Source organism: Apis florea, unplaced genomic scaffold (genome assembly GCF_048593485.1).
Source record: "Apis florea isolate Af1SG1 unplaced genomic scaffold, ASM4859348v1 contig_37_pilon, whole genome shotgun sequence".
NCBI lineage: Eukaryota > Metazoa > Arthropoda > Insecta > Hymenoptera > Apidae > Apis > Apis florea.
In genome coordinates this window covers 924,437-940,813 of record NW_028256861.1, presented here as the reverse complement: position 1 = coordinate 940,813, position 16,377 = coordinate 924,437, and the positions used below count along the sequence as shown (strand labels likewise).

Genomic DNA, 16,377 nt, shown 5'->3' with positions numbered 1-16,377 from the left:
ATTAACCGGGCACCGTCATACTTACACGATTCAACGATGGAGGAAGTGTAGGTAATCTAGGTCGCGTATTTATCATAGCGAAGGTTGAAGAGAGCAACTGACACGTTCCAATCTCGATCTGGCGATTAGAATTGACCGGCAGACACCACGGTACACATCAAAAAGTATGGTGAAAACGTAATCTAGGCGACGCATCTACCGATTTAACGACGATTTAAAGAGGAATAAATCCGTGCTTGAAGGGAAAAGGAAGAGGCGAGGGAGCAGGAGGTGGCGCGTGGCTCACGCCACAACGATGGATCACGATGCCCCGGGAAAAACTAGACTAGGCGTTTTTATGGGCCATCAAATTACGCCGACCACCTCATAAAATGTTTAAGCGGGCTCCTGTGCAAGACGTTCAACCGGTGACTGGGCTAATGTCCTTTGGCGAAAGTGCATCCTTACGTCTCCTATACCATGATACCATGCCCTTTACCATTTCATCTCTTTTCTATCGTGTCACTTTTCTCGATCACTTTCATATTTTTCCACCCTCTTGTAAATTTCGCCTCCTTAAGAACGTTCAATGTGGTCGATGTGGATTGCTGGTTGGATCTGTAGATGCAAAGGTTTTTTTTATGAAGAAAAATGTAGAAATGGAACTACAATTAAGATAGCATAAGAATTTACATAGATAATATCATTATCATATTGTATATTTTGGATATTCAAATTTGTTATAAAAGTTTTGCAGTCTATGTACAGATATCTATGGAACAGAATGACCGATGAAAATGAAAACACGCATATTATTCACTTGTAAAGGACAAAAAACATTAATCAAAATTCAACAAATTTTTATATCATAAACAAGAATCTTGAAATAGAATAGTGTAATAGTGTAGTTTTCGCATAGTTTCCCGAATTGATGTCAATATATGAACTCTTAACGTATCAAAATAGTGTGCAAACAGAAAAAGCAAAAACTCCTTTGTAAAAAAATTTTAATCGAATCAATATTCGAACACACTTGCGAACTGTTTGATCCCATCACTAGCCATGGACATCGTCCATTGAACCGTCGAAGAGAAGAAATCGAAAAGTCAGCGAAGCGATACCAGTTTGTCAAGTTGCATTGAAATAGAGACATCACCGATGAATCCGTCGGTAACAAAGAGCGGCTCGCGGAAAAGGACAATCGACGTAAGACAGAAATGGAAAATGGCGGGAAGAGAGAAGAGTCCCTTTTGGCTTTGACTTTTGTTAATTCAATGTCCGCGAGGTTGTGAACGAGCGCATAAACGTTTTCTCACAAACGCGTGGGCTACAGGCGTCGTTAATATCGCGTGACAAGAATAAACGTCGGCCATAATTCAATATTGTAATTATACCCTCGTAACCGGCTTTATTGTGCCGATTAATATGCGTCGTTAAAGTAATTGCCGGTAGCGTGGACTATATCTCTCGCACCTATAATCGTTTAGCCGACTTAGAAGACTCCTCGACACGCGATTCCCAATTTCAGGACCTCGCGAGCGTTGAAATAAAGATTAATCGATTCGAGAATCGAAGTTGTCCGAAAGTTGCACGCACGTTTCTGTTCACGTTGGTTTGGTTAGGTTAGGTTCATTGATATTGGAACACAACAGGAAATGATTCTATGAAGAATCCAGAATTCTAAGAATTTGGCGATAAATTCGGTAAATTGGACATTCTATCTTCTGAATTGCATCACTTTTAAAATATTGGATAAGTGTGGAAGACGTAAACTCTCTCTCTCTCTCTCTTTAACTTAATAATTTTAAAAATATTCGTTAGACGTAATGTATCGATATTTTCATTATTACAATGAAAACGGGAAACTGTGTCTCCTAATATTGCGTGACAATTTTATCAAACATTACTAGATAATTTCTGCTAGGTAAAAAAAATTTCTGGTCGATCCATTGCAACAGATATATTAATGTCGAGAACGAATATATCCGCCCACCATACGAATATGTCCGCTTAAAGGGTTAACAAAGAAAGCCAATCGGCTCTCTTCGCGCTCCATTCGAAAGGACGAACATAATTTCCTTTACGACCAATTAGTAGATCCAGAAACACATCTACGCCATTCAACCTTAAAGAGGAAGAAGAAAGAAGCAGAAAAGGCGGAGAGAGGTGGAGAAATTTGTGGTAATCTCTTGAAACGCGTTCCAAATTCTTGGTTTTCGGAATTTTTGCCCGATGAGAGTTAAGGTGGAACCTCGAAAACGGGCCAAATTGAGGTATATATAATCAGCCAGCTGCATGAGGTGGGTGGTCTCCATGTGAATCTCGTTTAAAATGACCGCCGCGTCATGAGAACGTGAAGAGGCTTCGTACCGACTTCTTTCTTTTTCTTTTTTTTTTTTGTTGCCAACTTGAGAGGACTTTGAGGGGAATTGATAATTGCGGATGTCGAATACCGCAAATTTTTCTTATAGGTCTTCTTTGATCTTTTTAGCGTCCTGATTTTTGATTGTGTAACTAGAAATAGAAGTTTTAGATTATTTAAGGGTTAAGATAAAGAATAAAGAGGTTTGGAAATTTTTTAATGGATGGTAATTTTGCAGTTAATAATAATAAAGTTAGGTATTCAAAGAATTAATACAGGTTTGATATTTTGAAACTTAGAAATATTCTAATCAATTTTCCAATAAAATTTAATATTTTCAAATTTTTATTCGTTCTCTTCATTTTTAGATATTAGGATTATTAGGTGTTAAAAAATTCCGAATTGAAAACTTTGGAAATTTTTTAATAAGTCTAATTTTAACTGTAATAGTTTTTGGAAAATAATACATTTTTCAATTCTCACAAAATTTCACTCAACTTCCTACACATGATTTCACTTTACTATCCTAAAATAATCTACATCCACTTTTTCCTTTTCTATAATTTAAGAAAAAAAATCGTTCTTCGTCACGCTACTTTAACTCTTTATCTTTATCGAGACGATAAAATTCATTATTTATAATACACGGTATATTATAGAATTAAAAGAACACTGTTTGGACAAATTAATTTCAATTTATCTAAAATCACGGAAGAATTACTATAAACATAAATTTTTTTGTATGCAATGTTTCTAAAATCAACTAATTTTTTTTTTGTTTGTAAACTTGAACGTTTTAAGAAATTTTCAAATTATATTATTTTTAAATTTTTTTTTAAAATTATTTTAGAAATAATTTTTTTAAATATCACAAATATTTTATGAATATAATTTAAAGATTTATTTAAAATTTTATGAAATAAATCATTCGTAATTTGATTTCAGTTAAAATAACTAATTTCTTAATATATAATAATACAAATATATTAGATTTATATTAGATACGATATTACTATTATTATATACTTAATACAATTATTACTATATTTATTATTCGATATTCTGAAAATTATTTCATTAATTTTTCATTAAGAAATTCATTAAGAAAAAAATATTATTTTATTATTAATTATTATTAATTTGTTATTCTTACATATATTTTTATCACAAATTTTTTGAATTAAATAAACAACATAACCTCAATTGAAATATGTTAGTTATCAAATGATAAATATTTTTCTTTAAAAATAATATTTTTAAATAAATTTTGTTCAAGTTTACCTGTTTTCCACGAACATTCATGAAACTTAGATGGTATCTTATTAAACAGCCGACAAAGTAGCCGAGTAACAAACTACTCGAATAATATTTCACGAATAACAAAGTAAAAAATCGACGATGGCAATTAATTAACGAACGGTGTCCTTCTTTTCCTATAAGAGACCAGTAGAGGTCTTTCTCTCGTTGACCTTGAGGAAACCGCAGAATTATTAAGATCTCGAGATTCTTACGAGTTGAAGTGTCTGGTCGTAAAATTGCCAACTTTGAGATTTATACTGGTACTGGAACGAATGTTTACAGTTTTCATCAATTTGGTTGAAATGATACAGTAAAACTTCATTTATCGAAACGAAACTTTTATCAATAGTTAATTAAATAAAAACTAATTGAAATCTTTATTATTTGAACACCTAATGGTAAGCATCGCTTCAATTATATAAATGAACACTTATAAACAAAAATAAGCACGTAATGTAATAGGTTAATTCAAAATATAATAGGTAATTCACTACATAATTCAAAAAATAAGTTAAACGTACGATTGAATCCACTTATCGGAATCTAACCTTTATATTGGGACATAAATTAAATAAATAATATATTTTTGTCTATATTTATTTATCACAATTAACACTAATCTTGTTTTAATATTATAATATTACATTTTTTTTCTAACGTCGCACGCACTTTTCGATCGTCTTCCATGACACATTTACTCGTTTTTTCATCTATATCTTACTCATCATACGTTCCTACGATCATGCACGGTCTCGTTCAATTTGTATTGTTACCTATCGAACGTATACATAGGGAAATTTTTTTCTCCAATTCAACTAATTCTACTAATTATTATATAAAATATATAAAATATAAAAATTCTTATTATCTTTTATATAAATACATTTGAGTTAAGGACGGTTCCTATTTATTTTTTTGATATATTTGTATAGAGGATTAATAATCCATACCGAACATTATTAAAAACAGATCATCCAATCAAATATTTCCTTATTCGAATAACAGTTTTGATTTCGATAAAACTTTCGATTATCCTATCAATCCACAAATAACGTAAGAAGAACGGAAATAAATAGATTACGTATATAGGGAAATTAAAATTTCTAACGAATTAAAACGAAAATAAAAGTCTGTTTCATCATTCGATGAAAGTTAATAAGATTTTCACCCATGTTCTCTCATTTGATTAACCTAATTTTTCGATTTCGACAACAAATTTCTTATTATCGTATCTAATCTATATCTAAACAACAAACAATTCGATAACTATAATTACTTAATAAGATCTATTCATCTAATCGAATATTTTTTCATTCCAATAATAACACTTTCGATGAAACGAATAAATATGCAGCCAAAGGAACAAGAACTGTCAATCGAGTTTCCTTAAACGATTACAATGTTACGGTGATGCGTATGACGAAAGAGGAGGAGCGGTCACGAGCGGAATCCGCGCGAAGCACAGCTGCAAGAAATGCACACCTATAGGTACTGAGCATTGGTGGACCATAAAATGATCGTAAAAACTTAATTTTACGAGAAGCATAATATATTTGCCACCACCCAACACCGTCGCCGCCGCCGAATCGACGAAGAGAGCCGAGTTAACCAGGGTGGAATTTCGTAGATGAACGACCGAATCCGCGATATGAAAATGATAGAAATATAGAAATATAAATTTGATGAAAAATAATAAACTTTTATTTGGAGGCGTGTACAACTTTAACGAAAAATCCTAAAAAAGATTTCTTTTTTGAAATTATATTTTCCTCGAGAGAATTAAAAGATGTTGGAAAAAAAAAAGAAATAAATAAATAAAATATCTTTTCTTTTGAAGATCTAGGAAAAATAGTTTTTTTTTTTTTTTATAATTTTCTTTGAGAATTCTGAAAATGCAGAAATTAAATGGATATCCTTACAATGTTTAAACAAGATTCTAAATTTCATTTGAAATTTTATAATTTAGAATATTCTTGATATTAATTCTGTTTTAATATCTTTCACGATTTCTTAAACTTTCAAAGGTTCCGTACATACCGAAATTAAAAAACAAGAAAACTTTCCACACTTTCACTGCTCGAATCAAGGCAACACTGAAACATATCTCTCGACACGAAGTTCGTCGACACATCACAAGCCACTCACTCCATTAGCAATCACCTAGTCCAGCTTTTATCGTGGTGGCCACTTCGAGCCACCGTATAACGAACACGTCCTCGAGAAGCACGATATAAACTGTGAGATCGGGCAAACAGGTCGAACGACAAGGGTCAAATGAATCCGGTGGAACATCGCCTTTCCCTCTCGGGGAGGGTTGCACAGCTTTCTCCTCGTATGAAAAAATTCTTGGGCCCCGGATTCGAGCAGATTTCACTGAAAATTCGTTGGAAAGTTTGGAAAAAAAAAAAGTTTCTTCGTGAAAGTTTGGAAACTGTATTCTCAAAATAATTTAACTCTTTGCACTTGTATCGACTAATTTTAATGGATTAATAAGTCGAAGTTAGTAGAGTTCAGATATTCTGAAACAAAGAAATCTTATTATTAAGTCTCATCAAACAAGATTATTATACATTCGACGTTAAACATCGTAATACTTTTCATTTTTATAATATTTAATATAAGGATTCAAACTACGAATATACAGTATATATAAATGGAACTTATATCCATGGTATCAAGCCTCCAATCTCTCCAATCCCTTAACCACGTTCCTGCACCCTTCCTCTAAAATTTATCGCCAAATTCCTTCGTATCTGGTGTAGACTGGCGAGGCGATACACGCGAAAATACCGCAACGTTTGAAACTCGGCCATTGATCGTCGTCGAGCCAACGTTCATCCCCCTTCAGACCAAAATCTCGGTGATTGTTTAAGAAAAGTTTTTACGACCAAAGGGGGATATTTCTTCTTAAATCTCTAAGTGCTTGGATCGGCGACAATTCTTTTTGTTTTTTTTTTTTGTTTATTTCTCCCCTCCTTTCTTCCTTCTCCAATTCTTTCATTTCGAAAACCGACCATTTCCGTTTTTCTTTTTTGTCCCTTCTTGCACCCCTTCCTCCCCCTTACACATATGTCATATACACATATTTTTCTTCAGGTGAAATCTTGTTCGAGGAAAAACGAGGTGCGCGCGTGCCTTTTCCCTCGGGCTACGTTCTATAAATAATTCAGCTAAAATAATATGATCCCCTCAGTTGGTACAGTCTCTTGGCCTTTTCCTTAGCATTCAATCCTGGCTTTCACCGGCGGGCGTAAACAAGCATGGCCGCGGCGTGGAATTAAGTTTGATGATGGTAGAAGAGGGAACGTGACTGCTTTGTTCAAAGTTTCTTTCGGTTTATTTCTCCTTTTGAAGAATTAGGAGAAATGATATTTGTTAAGGATATTTATATAGAAAAATCTTAATCTTTCTCTTTGTTTCTCCCTTACAATTTGGTGGAACGATATTTCAAAGATAGAATTTAATCCTTTCCTTCTTTACCTCTTCTTCTTCTTTGAATCCGGAGAAACGTCCTATCCTAAAAATAGAATTGTATTAGTATTATATTTCTCTCTTTACCTCTCCCTTGCAATTTGGAGAAATGTTATTTGAAGATAGAACTGTATATCTTAGAAATAGTTATATTTACACATCAAGTTGTATCACAATTGTAACTCTCACAATTGTTTTGACACAATTAATGAAAAATTACGTAATAAAACTTCTAAAAATAGAAGAAATATCCGTTATCACAAAGAATCACAAAAAAAGAAAGAGATACAAAATTTCCCCTTCCAAAATACACGATAATTCGACCAAAAAACGCGGCATCCCCGAATAAAGATAAAAGCGGCCGAAATTCCGGGCGATTAAAATGCAAAAACGCTCAACATTGTAACTTCGGTTATAACCAATCCTTGTCCACCATCAAGTCCCTTATCGAGTCTCTCCTCTCTTTTCTTTTTTCCCAGAAAATTTCTTTCCTCCATCACGGGAGGACTTTATCTCGAGACGATAGGAGGATGCAAAACAGTGTCGCGAAAAACAACCTGTACCTATGTATACCGAGATCGAAGCGACGGATGAAGAGAGACGGATGAACGGGCGGAAGGGAGAAGAGAGTATTTTGGGTTGAGACTTCGTCTGATGAGGACGGTTCCCATGACGACGCAACCCCAGGAACACGAAACGGTCTAGCCATCCTTGACTCGATACCAGTTGGCTGTCATATATATTAAGCTTGCCAACAGTATACCATAATATACATATATACATAATGCACACGATATAAATAAAATTCCCTTATTTTTACCATTGAATTGTTCGAGCTTGAGCTTACATTCTTATCTGTGAAAGAATTTTTCTACTATAACATGGTGAGATATTGTTAACACTATATATATAATTATATAGATACTATATTTTTGTTTAAAAATAGCACCTATGCAAGTATTACCTTATTGCAATCTGTCTTGCTTCTTGACATCAAGTTGTAGTAATTTTGTATCCCTTTCTACTGAAAAGTATTATATCTTTTATCACTTAAAAAAGTACTATATATATATTTTCAATAAAAATTTGGCAATTATGTACTCACGCGAGAATCGAGGCTGACCACACTATTTCTTATGGCCCCCTCTTTTGCCTCCTCCGCTTTCACGTCCCTGGCCAAATGGAATATCCCACGCTTATACTTTGTTCCATCTGCGGGTCCATATCGTGCGTCCGAGCGTGTATAAGTGTATAGGTGAGAGATGGAGTGAACAGAGTGGAATACAAACGATCGAGCGCGAAAAGAAAAGAAAAGAGAAGAGAAGGAGAAAAAAAGAGAAGGAAGGAAGGAAAGAAAAAGCACGAGTCGACTCGAAATTGCTGCATTAGGGGAGTCGGTGGACGTGTTGTTCGCCTTTTGCGAGATTCGTTTCCTGGGGAAGGGCGAACGTGAGCGAGATAAATTGGCTTCTGGTTAAACGTTGGGCTTTATTTGCTTGTTCGTTCTTGTTTGTTTGTTTGTTTAATCGAGGCCGATGATCAATTGGTGCTCGTGATAACTGAATGACTGAAATCCTGTGTTGAATTGGAAAAAAAGAAATGTATGAATATGTGTTTATATTATAATGATAATATATCTATTTATCTATTATCTAAAAATATTGGAAAACCTGAGGTATTATGATAATATTTATTATTTTGATATATGAAATTAAATAAATATTTTTAATAATCAAAGGAACAACAAAAATTTAGAATTAATAAATTTGATTTGGTTTTAGTAATTGTAGTGATTGTCGTTTAAATGATTAAATATCTACATCTAAATTTATATCTGTCTACTTTTATACAATACCAATTTTATTTAATAATCAAATAATTAAAATAACAAATATACAAGTAAATGGACGAGTTTCAAATTTCGTCAATTGTCTCGACTTGAAATATACGATTATGTATTTTACAACTCTTATCTTAATAAACTTCTCACTAAAAATCGATATCGAGCAATCAATCCTTTTATCACTTGACTGAGAATATAGGTATCACGTGACTTTTCACCTTCGAAAATATCACACAGCGATATAAAAAAAAAAAAAAAGAATTCTTCGTCTCCTTATCTCGAAAAGGCGGTTTCTTTCAAAGGTGGCCAACTTAACAATAAAGAAAAAAATGCTACGATGGTGGTTGGAGATAGATATCTTAATCGGTATTAAACTATACCGTTTTGAAATCTCATTTAAAAGATTTCGAAAGGCTAATCTGTGTATGCTCCACCCAGTAATTTATTTCAAGACTGAGAACCATCCAAGCTGTAAAAGAAACCATGGATTTAGGCCAGGATAAGGTTAAGTGGGGCATATATTTTTTTTTTTTGATCCTTATATTTTCCAAAAATTTTGAAGAAATTTATAAAAGATAATTGATCTTTAACCTAAGTTTCTTTTGATTCTCTTTTAATATTAATATTTCTAAGAAGACGAATAATTAAAATTGATTGTAGATCGATATTTATGAAGAGATGATAATTAACATAAAATTTGAAACAAAATTTTAACTATAACTTTTGGAAAATATAACAAACTTGTTTAAAATCATTTAAATAAGAAAAGAAACGTAATCCATCGATTAATCTTTCTTAACCTTCAAAATGTATTCTCTATATTCTCGACCAAACCAAAATTCCATTCTACCAACATAGAAAAAAAAAAACAAGATCACAAAGTTAACATCGAGGGAAAAATTCCATCGAAAATAATTTTCCTCGATCGTCAATCACCATATATTATTCCATTCCCAAACCATAAATTCGCGAGGGTATATAATAAGATTCGAGAGTTAATTGAGCACAAGAAGGTAAATCGACGGTGGCTGGTGAATCGAGAATCCCGGACTGGTAATCTGGCCGGTAGCGCGGACGCGGCACGCAGCGCCATGTTGGAGGCGAGTGTGGCGAGCGGCGCTCCTGATTGGCCGAGAGGCCATATCGTCTGCCTGTGGAAACGAGAGGGCGTCCCGGTGCTGGCAGTGTTCCACGCGGAAGGCGTCTCGACGCTAAAAACGGCACGCGTCGCGCGGTTATGGACTCGACCCCCTTTCCCGCCTCTTCCCCCGCCAGACACGGCCACCAGAACCAGTTCACCGAATCGTGCAGACGGCGCGTTTCAACCCCTTTCGAGTCGAGATATGCGGATATTTACATATTTTTAATTTATTTAAGTTGAGATTTGAAATGCGAATTTGCATTGGCGAATTCGAATCGATTTTTGAAGTATTGTTATAGATAATTGCAAAAGGCGATTCATGTATAATAATATTTCGCTATTAAGGATATATTTTAGGATTAGTAAAAATTTGCTCGTTGCAATTAAAGATTGAGTTTATAAAATATATATATATATTAATTTAGAATTAATAGAAGAGTCGATTCTTAAATATATCAAATACTGTTGAATCATTGCAAAAAATGAAGATTCACATTATATTTATATAATTTTTAATTTATAGAAAACATTTTGGAGAAAATTTTAAATTTGTCATCTAAAAAGAATCTATCGAATCTATATGCTGCAATGAAAGGACTTCTACGAACAATCTCTAACAAAAGATTATCTTCACAGTGAGAAAGATAAGATTCTAAAAAGGGAGTAATGATAAATTAATAAATTATGCCATATACTTACATAACATGTAATGTAAGAAGCTCGAAACACGAAACGGGGGGGGGGGGGGGGGGGAGATATAAAACATATTTCTCGGATGGATTAACATTCGTGTGTATTCGAGCGAACCATTGCTGCTCGAACGATTCCGACTACGTATCAAGGATATCCTTAAGATTTATTGGAATAGGGTTGGGTCGGATAAATGAAACGTGGATGCTCATCTCAGAGGCGGAGTATCTCTTCGTGGAGCGTAATTTCGCGAAAAACTTTTTTTTCACGATTCGAGTTTCGTAATCTCTCATGAAGAAGGGTATCCAAGCGACCGGTGCAACCCTTTTCTGCCGAGCTTTTAGTACTCTTGCCTGGCATGAATTAAGACTGCCTCCTCGGGGATTGAGTTTTTCTTTTTTTTTTTTTTTTTTCTTAATTATCTCGGCCACGTTACGTCTTCTTTTTCTTTTTTCATGGTGGTGGGATTCAGTTCCCTTCGTTTTGGAATAATGAATGGCGTGCAGCTGGAATTTACGATTAGATTAAACTTTTAAAGTGTTTAAACAGTGTTTGATGAAAAATGATAATATTAATTTGTTTAGTTTAAGTTAAGTTATAAAGTTTTTTTTGCAAAGGAAAATATTGTTTAAAATTACCTCAAGAATTTTTGGGACACATTGTGTAATGATTAATGATCCTATGGAAAAAAAAAAAAAATAAAAAAAGATAATAAAGTGTAATGTCTTTCTTATATGGAATATAATTGTATTCATATATAAAAATATTAAAGTTATTGAAATGTATAAATTTTAAAAGAAAAAAAAGTTAAATGTCTATATTACTTTCTTATAAATATACCTATTATTAAATGTTAAATTAGTATTTTGGTAAATATTAATATTATATCCATAAATTACATGTAAATGTACATACATTTATACAGTATATTAATTTTTAAGTAAATATTGTAATTTATATCTTTAGGTATTTATCGAAAAATCTTTCTATCCATGTAAAACCACTCTTACTCGAATAACGAGGCGATAAATATCGACCCATTACAGTGACAAGAGGTGTTATCGAAAACGTGCGTTTGAGAGCAATAAACTTTGAGGGTAATAAATTTCATTGTAATCCTTGGGTCAAGGTTAAGAGTCCTATATTTTTACCAGCCACTCGATAATTTTTAACTACCGTTATACGAGAGAAACTTCCTGTCTGCAACTCGTGTCTTGAATTTTTTCCAATATTTTGTATAACACAATCTTCGCAGCAACAATTCATTTTAACTACTTAAAATTAAACAACTTTTCAAGCCATTATATCTATATATACTTCTAAAAACTTTTAACTTGTACAATTTTGAAAGTAAATATAATAAATGTAATTAATTAATCCATAAGGATTAATTAAATTATTCTTTAGGATAGACATATGCAAAATACAATGAAAAAATTGAAAAAATGAAAATTGTTCAATTTCCATCAACGCTTCCCTTAAAAATAATTATAACCTGCATCTATCATCACTTGTATCAACAATGTTTATCCTTGAAAATACTCATCGTTAGATACTCTTAAAAAAAAAAAATCTTATGCAAAACCTTCCAATTATTACCCTCCAATTTCATCAAGCTCCAAAATCGAGCTGTAAAATTCGCTCGACTCAACGTTTCTCTCATTTCATGCAGAAAAGATGGCGCAGTAACCATGCAACTTTTAATTCGATTAAACACAGTAAGATGCGTGCTCACGGCTCTGTTGGACGGTGTGAACGGTAAATGGACGGTCTTTTCCGCGAACCGTTCCATAGAAATGGCATAACCACCCCTCTGATACGCAAGAGCTTTCTCGTGTCCTGTGTGTCGCTCGTCATCCCTCGACCAATCTCCTCTGCACACACCATGTATTTTTCACATGACCACCCTTCTGCGTCCACGATAATATCCCTCGTGCCACGTCCTGCCCACATTTTCGTCCAGTTTTGCCATTTCCATCTCCTCTTTCGTTCTCGAGGCGTTCTATTTATCAAACTGGAATGGAGAAACTGAAAGGTGGGTCTTTTGTGACGGATAAATGGCCAGGATTTGTGTATCGGCCGTTTGGATAATATGCCCGACTTCTGGGAAAAGAGATTGTTTCATGGTTGTTTGTCGAGTTTTTCTTGTATGTTGAACAATCGATATTTCCACGAGTGATTTGATTCTGAAAAAAATAAAATTAGTTTTATTTCATATAATGTCATTATATTCGATCAATTCTTAAAATATGATGTATAGATGTATTGTATCAAGATCATTATCATGAATATCAAACTCTTCATGATTTAAATTTTCTTTCTTTAAATTAATTCTTGTCTTTTCCAATTGGAAAATTTGTCCGCTTCTTTATATATATCTTCCATATTTTCAAAATACCTGTAACTTATAAAGGAATCTGTTATTTACTCTTACGTATAATTTATGACAAAGAAATTTGATATTTTAATAAAAATTTGGTCGTAAAAATTAAGGGAAATTTAAATTAATAAACTTGTTATAATAATAAAATTAAAAAAATTTACAATTTATGAATTATAGATAGATAATAGAAAGAATATCAAACCACTCTTCATGATTTAAATTTTCTTTTTTTAAATTAATTCTTGTCTTTTCCAATTGGAAAATTTGTCCGCTTCTTTATATATATCTTCCATATTTTCAAAATACCTGTAACTTATAAAGGAATCTGTTATTTACTCTTACGTATAATTTATGACAAAGAAATTTGATATTTTAATAAAAATTTGGTCGTATAAATTAAGGGAAATTTAAATTAATAAACTTGTTATAATAATAAAATTAAAAAAATTTACAATTTATGAATTATAGATAGATAATAGAAAGAATATCAAAGAATATCAAACCACTCTTCATGATTTAAATTTTCCTTTTTTAAATTAATTCTTGTCTTTTCCAATTGGAAAATTTGTCCGCTTCTTTATATATATCTTCCATATTTTCAAAATACCTGTAACTTATAAAGGAATCTGTTATTTACTCTTACGTATAATTTATGACAAAGAAATTTGATATTTTAATAAAAATTTGGTCGTATAAATTAAGGGAAATTTAAATTAATAAACTTGTTATAATAATAAAATTAAAAAAATTTACAATTTATGAATTATAGATAGATAATAGAAAGAATATCAAACCACTCTTCATGATTTAAATTTTCTTTTTTTAAATTAATTCTTGTCTTTTCCAATTGGAAAATTTGTCCGCTTCTTTATATATATCTTCCATATTTTCAAAATACCTGTAACTTATAAAGGAATCTGTTATTTACTCTTACGTATAATTTATGACAAAGAAATTTGATATTTTAATAAAAATTTGGTCGTAAAAATTAAGGGAAATTTAAATTAATAAACTTGTTACAATAATAAAATTAAAAAAATTTACAATTTATGAATTATAGATAGATAATAGAAAGAATATCAAACCACTCTTCATGATTTAAATTTTCTTTTTTTAAATTAATTCTTGTCTTTTCCAATTGGAAAATTTGTCCGCTTCTTTATATATATCTTCTATATTTTCAAAATACCTGTAACTTATAAAGGAATCTGTTATTTACTCTTACGTATAATTTATGACAAAGAAATTTGATATTTTAATAAAAATTTGGTCGTAAAAATTAAGGGAAATTTAAATTAATAAACTTGTTACAATAATAAAATTAAAAAAATTTACAATTTATGAATTATAGATAGATAATAGAAAGAATATCAAACCACTCTTCATGATTTAAATTTTCTTTTTTTAAATTAATTCTTGTCTTTTCCAATTGGAAAATTTGTCCGCTTCTTTATATATATCTTCCATATTTTCAAAATACCTGTAACTTATAAAGGAATCTGTTATTTACTCTTACGTATAATTTATGACAAAGAAATTTGATATTTTAATAAAAATTTGGTCGTATAAATTAAGGGAAATTTAAATTAATAAACTTGTTACAATAATAAAATTAAAAAAATTTACAATTTATGAATTATAGATAGATAATAGAAAGAACTATTGTAACAGTATTTTGTAAGTTTTTAAATCATCTGTCTATTACATTTTTACATCTTTCTTTTCTTTTCTCAAATTTATTTTTATTATCTTTGATATTAGTTAAAAAATTGAAATCCATTTTATCGCTCATTTACTAATAAATTTTGAATTACTATATTTTTGATTAAAGAATATTGCTACTTCCAAAAAGTATTTGTCTCTCTCTCTTACACGCCGGAGGATCGACACGCTTCCTTTTCCTTTTCAAACGGTGTTCAGCTTGCCATAAACACATCCCTGGAGACTCGAGTTCAGTAGACGACACTTCCACGTCCAGAGAGCATTTCCACGTTTTCCTACCTGCAGCCTCGATTTCGATATTTACGTTCACCACGACGAATCGAAATTCACGCCCATGATTGAATTTGCCTACCTGTAAAAGGATCTCTCGTCAATTCTCTGTATGCATTTTAATTCTTCTAAATTTCGAGCGAGAAAGAGGATTTTCTTAATTTAAAGATCACCGCTACTTCCACAATTTCGATCGGAGAGATTTAAATTTCTGGAAAAGGAATTTTTAATTATATCAAAAAAATATTTGTGAAAAAAATTAGTGAAGAAAACTACTGAAAGAAACAGTATGAATATACTTATCAGTAACGATTCTTTTATATTTATTTCGCACTTAAGAAATAAATGAATCTTAAGAAACGAGACAAAATTGAGAAATCGCTATTTTAGCCGCTTTGCAAGGTTGAAGAGCGTTTGTGTTTAAGATTGAATTGAAAAAATTTTTAAAAGAGAATTTTCTTTCTTGAATCATCGTTATTTTATATAATTGTTTTAATCAGAAATAATTCATATTTAACGTATATCAATTGTTATTAATAAAAAAAAAAAATTAAAATTTTTAAAAGAAATTTTTCTTTCAGAAATGCGTCAAAATGGCGATCGTGTGGGTTCTCTATTTAAGAACGGAAGCAAATTTTTGAAAATGTCGGGCTAAGCGGTATCCCATTATAGGTCCCGTTTAATGGTTGTACAAGATATCGAACTTTATACCTGGCGCGATATAAACTACAAAAACCTATAAAATCGAGGTATACCTACTTACAAGGTCGATAAGCATTCCCTTTCTTTCTGTTCCAGGCTGATGTTTTTCTTTGTAAACTTGTAAATAAAAGGCCTCAAAGTGTACGGCGCCGTGGAGAAAACGTTTCACCCGTTCGAGCTGTGCAGCAGGTCAGTTAATTTGAATTAAAATTAAATTCGAATCGATATAATTTAAAAAATATATATATATAAGACAGATATTGAACTTTGAAATTTTTAGTTTGAAAAAAACAATACAAAACATTTCGAAATTTCTTTTTTTATCTATATTATTATTATATACAACATTTGGCATTGTTCGCATTTATCGAAACTTTTACTCCACCTGAAGCTCTAAAATTTAGAGACACGTGTACGATTCGACTGAATTAACAACAAGATATCTTACCTTCTCATAAAATTACAAGATTATTGAGGTGTAGGTACTGTTTTTGCAATTTGTGGTAAGAAAACGA

The 16,377-nt window shown here is 31.6% G+C and overlaps 1 long non-coding RNA gene across 1 annotated transcript; it reads right to left on the bottom strand.

The window, feature by feature from the left end:
* Nucleotides 1-677: 677 nt before the first annotated feature.
* Nucleotides 678-4,347, bottom strand: LOC116415628 (uncharacterized). Its single transcript, XR_015294827.1, has 3 exons — nucleotides 4,162-4,347; nucleotides 3,623-3,903; nucleotides 678-2,493 (listed from the first exon to the last, which is right to left on the bottom strand). It is a non-coding gene; the product is annotated as an uncharacterized LOC116415628 (long non-coding RNA).
* Nucleotides 4,348-16,377: the final 12,030 nt, after the last annotated feature.